Source organism: Heliangelus exortis, chromosome 22 (genome assembly GCF_036169615.1).
Source record: "Heliangelus exortis chromosome 22, bHelExo1.hap1, whole genome shotgun sequence".
Taxonomy (NCBI): domain Eukaryota; kingdom Metazoa; phylum Chordata; class Aves; order Apodiformes; family Trochilidae; genus Heliangelus; species Heliangelus exortis.
In genome coordinates this window covers 6,148,094-6,160,242 of record NC_092443.1, presented here as the reverse complement: position 1 = coordinate 6,160,242, position 12,149 = coordinate 6,148,094, and the positions used below count along the sequence as shown (strand labels likewise).

The window sequence follows — 12,149 nt, the reverse complement described above, 5'->3', positions numbered from 1 at the left end:
AAAAAAAAAAGAAAAATAAATGTCTACCTCCACAGAAGATTAGTGCAATCTCAGTTTACAAATTTCAGAAGTTGTCTTGGATGATGATTAGGCTTAACAAAAGAAAATGATGAAGTTCAAAGGATCACAAGTCAGATGTCATCTGAACTGTGCTTATCTGAAAGTAGCTTGTTTTCATCTCAGCTGTTACCTGTGCCCCCATTTAGTAGAAATCTGGCATTCCAGACCAGGAAAATATTTGTTGAGTTGAATCTCTCCCCATCTACAGTGAGGATATGTATTCTGGGTCTAGTTAGGTCTGGAGCTACAACTCTGCAAGTAATACTGACAACAGACTCAGACAGTCCTGCTGTCCAAGCACCTTTCTTGTTTCTCTTGGCATCATGGTGGATTCACATCCTCCTGTTAAAGACATGCAATAACAATGCAACTGCTCCTGTCTTTGCAGCATGTTGTTGCCCCAGAGAATGTTCTTGTTCACCTGCAGATGAAGTAACATGCAGCTAGGGATTTTGGAAAAGGTTCAAGAAAGAAAATCCTACAGCTATGACTACAGCTTTTGTTTGGGTTTGGTTTTTTTTAATGTTTGACACAGACTAAAAGTTCATCTCCGAATATGTCATGCAAGAAAGGAAGCAGGTGCAAACCACATTCCCAGGTGTTGTTTCCACCACAGTCAAGAAACAAAGGAATAGTCCTACCAGGCTGCAGAGGCACAGCAGCCACTCACCATAGCACTAGCCCAGCAAACTTCTGGGGCAAAAGCTGAATTAGGATGTGAAATAGAAGGAAGAACTGGCACACAGAAACAGAAAATCTAGCTTTTGGAAGTTCAGAGGAGCTTGTTTGAAAATATCCTTGCAGACTTAGAAATCAGAGAGAGGATGAGTAACAAACAGCCCCATCCAAACTCGTCTTTCCAGTTCCTCAACTACCATGACACACACCATTTGCAGCAGTGCTCCATGCACTCTCACAGGGAGTGAGTCCTCCCACCCTGTAGAGCTCCCACCACAAAGCCAGTGCAAAAGCCCCCCCAGATCTGCTGACGGAGAAGATGAGAGCTGAATCACAGGAGCTGCCCATCCAGCCAGACACCTTCTCCAACAGCCTGCTAAGTGGAGAGAGCACCATTATCCAATGCCAGCTTCTTGGGGTTTGCAGGTGATGTGATCTATTTTTCAAAGAGAAAATGACAGCTGTTTTTTTCCTGTCCTCCAGCTGAATACTGCAGCTTCATGCTCAGCCAACATGCAGGAGAGAAGATAATTTTCCCTGACTGTGAGTCCAGAGGAATTGCAGAAAATCTCTCTTACTAAGCAGCTTACTGGTTAAAACTGTACACAGTCTCCAGAAGAGTGAGGCCAGCAGGATGGGTAATTCACTGAGACAGGGAGAGAGCAGCAGCAGCAGCTGCTTTTCCTGATATCAAGATAAGACTCACAGTGTTGGGGGTGGCAGGTTTTGTAATAGCAATCACTAGGACAGTGAAAGTGATGCAAATGTAAAAAATAAAGGGACAGGGCAAATACAATATTTTGGTTTCTGTAACTGCAGGTAAGCAAATTATAATGATAAAAGTTTGGAATATTTCAAGAAATTAAATCAAAGAGATAATATTTAAATCATAAAAATGTGGCTGTTGACATTTTACTTGAAAACTATAACAAACTCTCCATAACCAGTAGTTTAGCTTATGTTATATGCCTGCCAATTATTCACATTGATCTGCTAATAATAGGATATGGAATGCTTTTCATCATCAGAGAAGCATAGTTATTAGTCAACTTTGGGACTGGTGGTTCTGTTCATTATTCTCAACTATACTAATGTAAAAGTTGATGTACAGAAAGAAGGCGATTTTGTGATTTTGCTGGGATTACTGGAACTCAGGAGTAGCATGAACTTCCCCAGGCCTCTGCTCTTACCAGCTGCTCTTGCCAAGCTGGTGGATCCATGGACAGCAAACAGCAGGTGGTGGTTTTCTCAAAAAGGTGAAATCAGGTCTAAACAAAGCCAGGCCCACCACCCCACCTACCCTTTCTCTAAACTACACTGTGGAGTTTATATAGGAAGCAGCTGAATTTACAAAAACAGCTACGTCAGAGAACATTTGTTTTCTTAAAACCTCTCCTGGTTGCAGACAAAATTCTTGCAACTGAGCCAGTTGTTCAGGTGCCCCTGTGGGACTGGGATTAAAGGAGTGATCAGGTGGTCAGCAGCTCTGAGTTTCATTCCACTGTTGGTTGCTAGCAAAGGTTCAGAATTTGGCTCATTTATCCCACTCCATGAGCTGAGCTTCAGAACAAAGCAAACAATGCCAGCTGTCTACAGATGACATGCAAAAAGACATCACACTGAACTGTGTGGGTTGCTCACAGCTAGAGAGATTACACGATGAGCTTGATTTAGTAGCTCCTGAATAACACCCATGCCCTGTCGTTGCAGAGCAAGGCAGCAGATAACAACCAAATGAAAATCAGGCAATATGAAATGCAGGTAAGTGAGACATTTTGTTGTGTGGCATTCCTATCAGCAGGTTATAATGCAAGTCTCATCAACAGGATTTAAAACAGGGCAAGTAAATCAGCAAAACCCCAAATAATACTAACAAATACATGAGTTTAGGCAATGATGTAGAAGCAAGCATGCTTTGGTGTGTATAATGACTCCCTTGTGGGCCAGAGACACCTTCCTGCACGCTGGTTTTCTGCAGCTGGTGTAAACTGCAGTGAGGAAGGTGTAAGACACAGGCACTGGGCAAGTGCTCTGGTAAAAGGGCAGGTGACAAACATAACCCAGCAACTCTTCTTCCAGGTCTGGCAGACAGCATCATAACTGAGCTCAAGTCCAGGAGCTACTCTTCTCTACCAACCATTTCAACAGCTAAAATCTCTTTCATTAAAAGCATTTATATACTTATTTAAATTATTGCCACATTAGAACTTAATCTTCCCCTACAGATTCTTTCTTAGAGTTGTTCCTATTTGCATAATTAAAATTAGAATGGTAGACACTTTTGTGCAGGTTGTTTTTTTGGGGTTGTTGGTTTTTTGTTGTTGGGGTTTTTGTTTGTTTTTTTGTTTTGTTTTTTTTTAATAAAAGGCAGGGGCACCACCTAATGGTGAGTTCGAACCCTTGGCTTTTTCTCTCTGCGTGGATGGCTGGTTATTACACCAACACTGACACTACAGATAGCAGAGAAAAAATCAAGCTGTTAAACTGAGTTTGAATTGTCAATTGCTAACCTTATATTACACAAAAATGCACATCCCCATTCCATAACCCCTGAGCATAACTAATATTAAGAAAGAAAATAAAACAAAGAGGATTTTATGGCAACTGTACGTTAAATTAAACTTAAATTCTTAGAAACTAAGTTATTCCAGTGCATGAGGGGGGAAAAAAAAAAAAAAAAAAAAAAAGGGAAAAAAAAAAGCCCTGGCAATGGCTTGTAGTGACAAGCTAGTCCAGGGTTTGTAGTGGCAATCCAGCCTCTCCCTGCCAAGCAGTATTTCAACTGGAGATCTGCAAACTGTACAAGCACTGGTCCTCACGTACATCAGATTAATAATTTTGAATAAACTTAAAAGCAAGTGTTTATCTTGATGAGTTTTTTTGTGGCTTCCTAAATTTAGACCTAGGATTTTGCTTTCTGACATCACAGTGAAAACAAAGAAGGGAAACAAAGGAAAAAATTCCCAGTGCTATCAGTGTGTCACTTCTTGCTGCATGAAATTGAAGCTTCTGCTTTCTAAGGCCACTAGAAAATTAAAAATTCAGTCACCACCAGTCCTGATGCCCATAAAGGTGCAGAGATTGCATGGGAGTGGCACTTTTGGGAACTCTGGCATATTTGGGATTGTTGATTACAATTCACAGTAAAATTAAGGTAACTTCCAGGTGAACATTCCTCACTGATAAATTCAGCAGAGGAAAACCCTTAGTAGCTCACTAGTTGCATCTCTATACATGTAAAATGTTCAGGGATGAGCAGAGAGCTCAAGTATCTACCACACAAGACATTACATTTAGACCAGGTAAAAATTCAGTGTGGAACAACAAGGGAACATAGGTGTTTCAAATTCAGACTGTATAACAGCATAAGACATTATCAATAAGAGGGAAATATTAGCACTCAGCCCAGGTTTTGGTTGTCCATAGCAGAGCACTTGTATTTCAGGTCACTGAGTATCAAAGGACAGAGTATTCCTATTACATTATGACAGATTCTTGCATATTAGCTACACAGATCTCAGAGTTAAAGAAAGAGCATTCACTTTACAAAATGCCTCAGGACAAAATGTGGAACTCCAACCTAAGATGATTAATGGTTTGTAGAAGAAGCCTCAAGTTTAAAAGAAAAGTCATTGTTTTGTGTTTGTAAGCAGTAATGTGAGGTCTTTGGTTCTTGTTCCTTCAATCAGAACTGGTCTGGCACTGCAGGAACCTGCATGTCATTGTTTTCCTCAATATATAGGCTACAACACAATCAACTGATTTCAAAGCTTTCCAAGCTTTTAGCAAGGTGCAGTCTCACCAGTGTCAAAGCCCACTTAGACCTGCACAGAACCACATGTGGCTGAAGAGCTGTTACAGGCTGGGCAGGATCAGGCAGGTTTCTCTTGCTAACTGCTGTACACATACATAGGGAGATCCTGTTCTAGCCCCAAGGAACATTAAATTGACAGTGAGCATCCAGGCTCCCAAATGTATCTTAACTGCTTTAGTATAGAAATCACTCTTTCTAACACATCATCCTTTTCCAAGGAAAACCTATTGATTAGGGTGACTTCTTAAAAAACAATGCTGCAGGTCTTGTGCTTCTCTGTACCTTACTTGTGTTAAGCAACTGGCACCTTCACTGTATCAACACATAAGCAGCTGAGGGAAATTCAGGAGCTAATCCAGGCTAATGCCATACACTGCCTTGCCTCCCTGCACCTGGCTGCATTTCTCACAAACCAAGAGACCACTCTGGCTCTCAGGACTGGGGCAGCCCAATAACTTGAGAAGCTCTTACAGTAGCTGCCTGTCATTACTTGTCCTGCAATGAGAAGGCACTGTGTCCCAAACACTTCCAGTCCTTTTGCTTTTCTGGTCAGGCTTACCTGTAACATCCTGTGGAGTATAAATCAAGGACTCCCCAGTCGTCAGTATTGTTCAGTGTTAGCAACCTCCCCTGCAGACAGTGCATGACAAAGATGGGAAGGGGAAAAGAGCATTTCTTATGCTTTTGTGAAATCCAAATATCTTCAGATTATGTGTTCAGAGGACTTGCAAAACTGTAACTAAGTACAAAGCAGCAGATACTTAGAAGCAGATGTTTTCAAACACAGGGAAAGTGCGGAGTAAGGAGAGATAGACACTCTGATCTGATTTCAGCCTCAATAAAGGAGAGGTGTGGGCATTTTGCTCTATTTTTGGAAGAGGATTTGGGGACTCTTGACCTGATATGACTTTCACTTTAATGCTTTCTTATAGCTTTATATTGAAAAATCAGTTTGGACTTAATGAATTGCTTTTACTACCAATAGGGTGTAAAATCTCCATGTGACCTGCCTACACTGCAGCAGCAAGTAATGCTCTGTACTGCTGCAGTAGTCAACTCAAGTTAGGTCACAGCAGGTCAGCAAATAATCTCCACAGCATTGAATAATTTAAAGGGTAATTCAGTGGTCAACGAATGTCAGACCTTTATAATTCCATAAATCATTTCTCCAAATGATCTGCAAATTGCATTAAACAATTAATTTTACAGTTTCCCCACTGGCTGTCTGTCCTACATAAGTATGGATTTGAGGCAGGTAATTGTATATGCTCCAATTGTTCTGATGATTTATATGGCAAGGAAGCCAAGGCTGGCTATTGTCACTTGCATCCAAAACAACATCTAACAGCATCCTACCAAAAGGGCATCATTTCATGAACACAGAAGCTCACAGAGTTTTGGGCTGCTGTGTCCTTAAGGTTAATTTGGAACACTTTGTACTAGATGAGCTGCATGAGTTATGCAGGTTGTACAGTGGGTTCTGTCAACCACTCATTTAACTCTGAGCTGAATCTGAATTTTAAAAGTATTTTAATCGAAATATACTGGCATTGTTTTAATTTACTAGGAAGTTTTTTAAGCCCAGTGTTACGTAAAAGTTTCTTTTAATTTCTTCTTTCTATTGCTTCTTTTAACATCTGAAGCGATCATGTTCTTTTCCTGTACTTTCTTTCGTGTAATTCAGTCTCCAACAAGTTACTGTGCAAAGTCAGAGGTATTGGGATACAGACAGTGAATGGGAAGTTCTGAGAAGAGAAACTCAGTGATACCATTCCCACCTCAAGCACAGTACAAGGTGCCAGCCTCAGTGCCTCCTGCATCCCTAGCCTAAGCACATGTGACTTCAGTCTAACAGGAGCTCTGTGTAGCAAGACAAACCTCTTCTATGGATGCGGTGCTCCAAGGTCCAACCAGGTGTCCCAGTAGAATCGCACGAGTGGTGCTCTGACCAGCCTGGATCGGTGCTACTGCTCCAAAGGTGGCTAAACCAGCCCCTGGCTACGCCAGGTGTGAGCCTTTTATTGGCCCCCTAATCCTGCTCATGCCCAGTAGGGCCCTGCCCTAATCAGGCACAGGTGGGCTTCACACGAGGTCAAGCCCACTACCTGGCAATTATTGGCACCTGGTTGCCTCATGTCACTACAGCTCTGCCAGACAGTCACATCTGCCCAAGGCAGATACAACATTCCTGTAGCAGTTTCCTCACCCCAGAAATGCCTACTGCCTCACTGGGAAGCACAGAGTCACCTCCCGAGAGATAAAGATCCTTTTTTCTGAGGCTTGTTAATAGGCTCCACAAAGCGTAACAGACAGTTCTTGATTCTTCTTTGTGGTGCTGATCTTATGTTCCCACTGCTATTACAGAACAATGAAATCTAGAGGAAACCAATATATCCATTTATCTAACCTAGAAAACTGATGAGCAGATTACCCAAGGTTACTGTACCTGCTTCAGAGATTAAACATCATTTGGAAGTCAAAGGGCAACTATTTATCAGCTGCAATGTATGTGATTCAGAGCCGTGAGCAGGATTATATTTCTCATGGGTATTTGTGTTAATTTCAAAGGCTAGACTGACAGACAGTGTTGGAAAACAAAAGTATAGAGAGACGGGTTTAAACAGAATGTTTTTCTTTCCAGAATCCAAAGTGGCCTTATTTTTCAGTTGCTGGACTGAAAAATACATCCACATCCTTGGAGGATCAAGGGCTATCAAAACAGAAAAAAGGAAGATCTGTGGTTTAGTGGCATCACAGTTCACACAGTTCGTATTTCTACTAAGCTCACTGTGCTGTTTCACAGACCATGTGGCCTGGGATTGCTTTCAGACACAAAACTATGCAAGGAAGTACAGATTTAGATACAACCTAAGATACATCCACAGATATTTGGTGCTTCTGAGCAATCTGTATTGAATCAAACCTGCTTATATTAAAGTATTAAGTACATGTTGTCTTTAGAAATTTTCAAAGGCATCTTTGGGAAGTTGTTATGTGGAAAATTTAAGTAATAGCTTTAGACCAAAAGGACAGTGTGCCATCTGAATAAACAGTCTGCATAGTATCTTAGGGTGAAAGACTATTTCACTTGTAACTACCTTAGCAATATCATTGGATTTTATTATTCTAGTACATGCTATAAATAAGACACATTTTTCACTTTTTTCTTCATTAAACCAACCATTTTTGCATTCATTCAGAGCTCCCTGTGCAGTGTTGAAGAAAATGGATTCTTGAGTCCTGACAGAGGACTGTAGGATGCTAGACCCCCCCATTATTCACATCTGAGCTCTACCAGCATCTCCCTAGATCTTCCCTCTCTTCTCCACAGAGAACTGCAAGCTGTCACAAGGGTGAGCCATGTGCAGCCACACACCTGCAACCTGCACAATGTAAAGACAAAGTAACAGGGAATGGAATTTTTCAGTGTAACAAAAGGAACAGCATTCTTCAAGAAATAGCCCTTTGTGGGGTTTCTTCATAGTACCTGCAATGTCCCTGCTCCTTGTTTCCCTGACTATAGTGTCAGCCATCTCCAGAGAATCCCCTGCAATGCATTCTTACCAGCACATATGAAATGATGTGTCTGGAGAACTGCAAACTGGTTCAGATCACTCTAAAGCCCCCTTAGTGGTTAGTGCTGTGGGACATTAGTTCTGGATGACTAATTATTTGGTTTCAAAACAGGTCTTTTGTTTCTTAGGCTATAAAGACAACATGACCACTTTCTGTACTTTTGACCCCAGGGAAAGAAAAGCCACAGATAATAGAATTAAACCCTCATTTCACTTGAGATAATATTTGTGTAAGCTCCCTTAGTAAAATGTCATGTACACTGCCAAGTCTGCAGGTTATCACTTCCACAGTTTGAGTGTTTGGAGACAGGGCTTGGAAGTAGGGTGTATTTGGGGAAAGCTCTGAGAATTATAAGAGCTGTAACCATAGAACTTTTTTCCTACTCAGCCCAACATTTCCTTCAAGACTTGAGCTCAGACAAAATAACAGTTAGGATACTTTTTATTGGCCCAACATAGAAACATTATATAAGGTTTCAAGGCCACACAGACAATTTTCCCCCTTTTAGCAAGGCCCTCTATAGACTTTGCAGGGAGAAAAATCAATACATTCAACTGTGATTCCAATTGTGCTCTTCTTTCAAGGGATTATTTTAAAATTCTAAGCACCATGAAGCACAAGTGAAAAGTCCTTTCCATCAGTACTCAGAACTTTTTCCTTACAACTCTGAAATCACACCAACAATAATAAAGCTTCTTGGCCAAGTGTTAGTTTGAGACATGTCATTCCATCCCAGGGAAGATATGAGCTCCCCCTCCCTTTTCCTGCTGCAGCCCTGTTGTGTTTGGATGCCCATGTGGTTTCAGGTAACCAAGATTAGACTCCCATAACTTGGGAGCCAATCCTTCCTTCATCTTTTTCCTTACCCATCATGTTATCTTTTTAAAAACAGCACTGCTTTGCAAATTGCAGTACACAGTCTGCAAAAATACTAGGAAAGAGATTTTCGAGCTTTCTTTAACATATGTGGCACTCTTGAGCAAGCAGGTGATCTGCTTATTCTGAGCTCTTCAGAATGGTTTGACTTCTCCAGAAGGAAAGGTGAGTAAAGGAACTTAGCATCATCAGAACTTCTTAACTGCTGAACACAGCTCCAGTGTTTCCTGTGAAGGAATTGAAACAACTGGTTCTCTGTTATGCCTGTCCTCTATCAAACCTGAGTACACTTTTTTAGGGCATGCATGTTAATTCAAGAAATATATCACAACATCACAATGTCTCGCTTAATTCATAGCTTCCCACTGTTTCTGTTTTGGTTTGGTTTGGGTTTTTTCGGTTTTTTGTTTGTTTGGTTGGTTTGTTTTGTTTTGTTTTTTAAATCTCAATGTAGGAATTGTAGTGGAAAATCACTGGACTGCTGTGTCTTTCTGTATGAAGCTGGATTTTGTGGGCAGGCCAGAGAAGGCTGCTGGAGCCAGCAGAAGGAAAACAAGAGACAAAGAAAATATTAGCTCTGCTTTGTGCCATATGCTTTGGTGTCTTGTTACAGAATATTCAGTCTACATCAGAAATCAGAGTCCTCAAGCAATGCCACCACTGAGACATGACACAGTATGCAGGTGGTGTGTAACTAGGACATATGCATAGATGGCTCCTTTTTCATTCAGCAACCCCCCACAGATCCGTGTCTGCTTTGAGCAGCAACAGCATGTTTGTTAGAAATCTTCCAAGTCCTTTTTTCAGCCTTAGAAATGCTACAGAGGATACAAACACTATTTCTTCTCTTTTGCAGGTCAGTTGTAATAGACAAGCTGCTTGTGATGCATCCCATGCTGGGACCAGCTAGAAGCCATGCATCTGCTGAATTTAGGAATAAAGAGCTAGTCCATAAAATGTGGTATCAGAGGAGTGGCCTCAGGGGCATAATGGTGCATTACTTCTGTGAGATCAGAGTGTTTCACTAAAAGATATATATTACTACAGGAAAAGAGCTTCCATCCTTTTTGATTCTGTCATTATTTATTGTTTGCATTGCTCATTATGCTATGCTAGATCACACAGCAGAGGTAACCTGAGAAAACACTCTGCATCTTGCTCTGGAGCTTGCATTATTTGCCATGGCAAAGGAAACTTTTGCTATTAGTGCAAGAACATTTAAGGTGTTGTGCAAGAACATTTAAGATGTTCTTAATTTAAGATCCTTGGGCTGCCCAATAAGTATGGAAAGCATTCAGTTCAGGAATAACCTTGCTCACAATAGTATTTCCTCTGTGTCCCTTCTCTTTTCCTTCTCACTAGAGAGATGCTCATGTAAGCAAAGCCTCTGCAAGTAGCACTGTTGTTAACTATCCCAGAAAATCTCTTTTACAAAGAAAAGTATTTCAAACAATTTTTCCCACTGTAGATATTATAACCACAATCTGTAATTAATTACTTATCCCATTGCTTTCCTAGCTGTAGAATCATTTGAAGCATTATTTGCTACATACACCTGTGGCACTTAGAAAGCAGGGAGCCAGTGATCACTTCCCTTCCCTAGGTGAGCAGCTGTGGATAGATTTCTTAAACTTTTCTTCTGTGAGGTTTTCTTCATAATACAAACTCGGAAGCCTATCATTCCTTGGGTTTGTAAGGTTAAAAAAATATGGATTAGAGAGCTTGAATTAATTATCAATTAAACTATCTTATGGGATTTTTGTCCAGGAACATATCTCTTTAGACTCAAGTGTCTGTATACATTCCTGCAGCCTGATTTGCAGCTTACAAACAGCAGCTTGCTGCTTGGTCTTCCTGTGCTCTTTGAACTGGTCTGATGCCTGCCCTCTCTGAGGCTGGCTCTGATGGTCAGGTTGGCCAATATGTTTCTGTTTATTAACTTCACACATAAAGCAGCCTCATCCAAAAAGGCAAAGCAGCACTGAGTGACAAGCACGGATGGATTTCGCATGTTGCGGGGTGTCACTTTTACCAGGTAAATCAATACCACATTTCCCTTCTTATCTTGAAAGCTATGGGAGGACAAATTACATTAGCATGGATCTCTGCTTTGGCTGCTGCCATTACTCCTGCAGAACAGCAGGCTGCAGTTTTACAAACCTCTGCCTTGCTATGCTATCAGCCAGCTATTGGGAAGGCTGTGGCATGGTTGAACGTGCTCAGCTAGAACACACTTGGGTGATTTTTTGGGGATAAGACACAGAATTAGTGGCTGCGTGTACACTGGGGAGCCAGCTGTGTATCTACTGCTGGTAAACCATCCCTTTCAACTTCAGCTGCCCGGTGAAAGGTAAGACCTGAAGCTGACATGACCAGAAACACCATGAATACTAACTCTGCTCTACCTCTGCTATTTTTGGCTCCTTGGAAAGTCTATTCATAGGTCCAGGGGGGATTGCAGAATTCATATTTATCTCACTGCCCAGAGATGATCCTGGGAGCTACAAACTGTGCCAGAAAAAAAAATTACCAGCAAGTATACAGAGTAGGATTACTAGATAATAGCTAAATCTAATACACTGGTTTCTTCTGCCTCTTTTCAGCACTGGCTGAATTATCCCAGTTTAAATGCTTGTGGCAGGGGAAACTTTCCCACTTCTACCCTGTATTCCAAGTCCTGTGAAGACAGAGGTGTCAGTAGAGTTTGTTCCCAGACTTTTACAGATATTAGAATCTACTCTGTTAAGTCTCTCAAAAGCCCGGAAAACCTAGGATTGTCACTGAAAAGGAAGGTGCCTTACCGAGATGGCGGTTCTGGAGGCTCTGTCCTTGCGGAGCCTGGATCCCCAGCTCTCAGTGCTGCGGGACTCACAGCTGCTGCTCAGCTTGCGAGCGAAGTTGTGCAAACCTCCCACCCTCAGGGGGCGCGTAGAGCGCTGCCAGGAAAAGCAGCAGGTGGATCTGAGGACTTTGGAAAAGACCCAGTCGAGTGCACGCAACGTGGTTTTGTGCTCTGGATCGAGTTTGTAAAGATGATTCCTTATATATAGAAAGCCTTGTCACTATCATACAAGGTGCCCTTTATTTCCTCTGAGCAGTTCTTGGCAGCTCCAAATGGAGAACACGAACTGGCCTAAGTCAGAAC

At 41.6% G+C, this 12,149-nt stretch overlaps 1 long non-coding RNA gene across 1 annotated transcript in view; it reads right to left on the bottom strand.

Annotated features, from left to right (window-relative positions):
• Nucleotides 1-11,872, bottom strand: part of LOC139806530 (uncharacterized) — a 59,955-nt gene extending 48,083 nt beyond the window's left edge. The window contains exon 1 of the long non-coding RNA XR_011730272.1: nt 11,806-11,872. This is a non-coding gene — a long non-coding RNA (uncharacterized lncRNA). The remainder of the gene's footprint in view (nt 1-11,805) is intronic.
• Nucleotides 11,873-12,149: the final 277 nt, after the last annotated feature.